Source organism: Trachymyrmex septentrionalis, unplaced genomic scaffold (genome assembly GCF_001594115.1).
Source record: "Trachymyrmex septentrionalis isolate Tsep2-gDNA-1 unplaced genomic scaffold, Tsep1.0 scaffold67, whole genome shotgun sequence".
Taxonomy (NCBI): Eukaryota; Metazoa; Arthropoda; class Insecta; order Hymenoptera; family Formicidae; genus Trachymyrmex; species Trachymyrmex septentrionalis.
Window position 1 is genome coordinate 165,316 of NW_017305852.1, and position 2,954 is coordinate 168,269.

At 34.0% G+C, this 2,954-nt stretch overlaps 1 protein-coding gene across 1 annotated transcript in view; it reads left to right on the plus strand.

Annotated features, from left to right (window-relative positions):
- The first annotated feature begins 860 nt into the window (after nucleotides 1–860).
- LOC108753252 (ubiquitin-40S ribosomal protein S27a) overlaps nucleotides 861–2,954 on the plus strand; it is a 6,385-nt gene continuing 4,291 nt past the window's right edge. Inside the window, exon 1 of the mRNA XM_018494683.1 lies at nucleotides 861–927. The gene's annotated coding sequence lies outside the window, so the exon portion shown is untranslated. The remainder of the gene's footprint in view (nucleotides 928–2,954) is intronic.

The following is a 2,954-nucleotide window of genomic DNA, read 5'->3' on the forward strand; positions in this document are numbered from 1 at the left end:
TTAAGATTGAAATTTTATTTATCGTATTTTAAATTGATTATTTTTATTTTAGATGTATAAAAAAATTATCTTATATAATTTAATAAAATTATTTCATATTAAATATTTTATAATTACAATACTAATTCCGCAGTCGTTTTCCGCAACGTGATTTCACTTTAATGAAGCGGTCCCATGGTGCAAAATTGGCGCTATGCGAAATTGACGGAACGTTTGTAATTGATTGTGGCTTCATTCCACCAATTCCGTTCCGGTAAAATGTGTTTTCCCATGAATGAAAGTGTTCCATTGAGTAAAATTTGCGGAATGCGCAATTAGCTCTGATCAATCGCAAGAGTCTTTCCGTAAACTTTTATTAGATCTACCAGAATAGCGTTTGTCATTAGCTCGCATTGATTGCGCATCCGCTAGTTCCGCTCAATGAGGGACGTAGGAAAATTAAAATTCCTGCAGATCGGAAATCACACATACATATGTACAGGGACATTGCCGACTTCGTTTTATATACTCATTTTAATTTCGATTTACATTTTCGCCTTTCTGTATGCTATTTATTCGTTATTTTACCATATTGACCTCTGTATTTATCTGGAGACTTAATTAATTATCTTCAGGGTTATGTTTAGATCATCATCCGAGTGCCATCCAGATATCACTTTATTCTTGTTATTTACTGAACATTAAATAAGGATGACATGACACCCGGAGAACACTCAGCTGGGAATCCGACATCAATTACGAATGCTCCGCCAATTCCGCATTGCGTCAATTCCGCACCATGAGACCGCGCCATAAGGATTTCTATCGACGCTTAATGCTCCCATGTAAAGGCTCCTTTAAGCATCCGAATTTAGCGAAATTTAGAGTTAAATTTGGTAACACTGAGTCATTCTTTTCTTTTGTCGTGTTCTTGTAACGTGATCGTAGGTAAGTGTCTCATCGTGCTTTTTTATAATTTAAAGGAAATAAATGATCGTACACGAGATTGTTGCTGTATTTTGATGTTTTGTCTAGACGTCCGATATTTCCAATTTATGGTATTCTATAGCGCTTTGTATCCGCGAGACACATGGCCAGATGTGATAAACGTGTTTCAGGAACCATTACAGTACTCCGTATCATGCTCGGTCCACAACCTTGCTTTAAGAGGGTTTAAATCATAAATCGATAGATTAAGTGATAATAATTTCAGTCTGTAAACTATTTTAGTGCAGTCTTAGACTTTAATTGTTAGTCTTAAGCGAATTGAGCAAAACCCAATTCTTACAGCGTGAAAATATCGAGTTCTGTGGCGATATATCATCACTTACAATTCACAGCTTACTTTTAAAGCAAGGCCTCTTAAAGTAAGGTTATGGACTTAGCCTCACGTTGCATGCATTACCAGGATTCTATAATGAATCAATAGTCGGTAATCGGAAGTTTTAATTAGTCTTAACCTTAGTCGTATATATATATATAAATATAAGTTGGCTATTGTTTAAAGGCCCTTTTAGATCCATCGTAAATTCCTTATTACGATGATCATACAGCTATTGTAAGCTCGTCGCAAGAGTTGACTCAACTTCAGCTCTTAACGATTACAATGCTTGTCTGGCGATACGATAGTCAATGAAAATAAGTTAGATGAAATCCGCGTGCACCGCGAGGTTAATTGATAGCTGCCGAAATTATCACCTTCGGTAACGATTTTTTTCGAATTCATTATCTCCATGATAAAAAAGCGATATCTACATTATTTGACCCTGACATTCTGTTTCGCTATTAGCTGTACGATCTTATGTAGACAATGTTTAATATCACTGATTAACACGCATTCTACAATAAGCCATTAGTCATAAATCAGAAGTTAGAAGCTGAAAATTAACCAATCACAGTCGTCAATTTCTAATTTCTAACTTTCGATTTATGACTAATGACTTATTGTAGAACGGCTATAATGAGCCTTTTACAATTAGTCATAAATCAGAAATCAGAAGCTAAAAATTGATCAATCACAGTCGTTAATTTTTAGCTTCTGATTTCTGATTTATGACTAATGGCTTATTGTAGAAGGTCCATAATGCTGATTCTACAATGAGTCAATAGTCGGAAATCTTACATCTTAATTAGTTTTAACCTAAATAGGTGACTCAGTTTTCACATCTATTAGTTGTTAGTTGTACAGCGAGTCATTTAGCTCGACTAATGAAAAGGAATAAAATTGAATTTGGTCAATCTTAAGAAAATCGGTAGTCTTAGCTTCAGTTCCATAACTCACAGTTAACCAATTTTCTCAAGACCAAATTCGACTTTATTTCTTTCCATTAGTTGAGCTACGACTTGCTGTATAAATAACAACTGCTATATAATTAACTTAAAACTCGAAACTTAAAACTCTCTCTATCTCGTTGTAAAACAAAAACCTTAAAAGAGACAGGAACAAAGAGAGTTTTAAGCCTCGCTCAAAATTAAGTAACATTGGTGCAACTGGGCCTAAGACTTGAGATTTCCGACTATCAACTTATTGTAGAATCAATATTAGGACCGCTTAGGATTTCCGACTATTGATTTATTGTAGAATCCCGGTAACATCATATTTCAACGATTATATATCACGGTTTGTCGCGATAGCCGCGATATTTGATGCAATCATCAAGATTTAACGAGTCTTCGGTTTCTTGATTGTCATGATATTTACGAGAAAAATTTATTCCACATCGTAGAGAGCGTCAAACTATGCAAATTTCTAAAAAAAAAAGTTTATTTTCGATAGGTAGGGGCAAGGATAGATTTCAAAATTCATTGAAAGCTTCGTAAAGTACAGATTTTACCTAAAGTACGATTTTACTTAAGTAAAATTTACGAAAGTGAAAAAAAACATTTGAATGCAACTACTTTTCGCGGAGTTACACTTATTTGAACTTATACGAAATTTTGTTAACAAGTGTGTAAATATATATATATATATATAC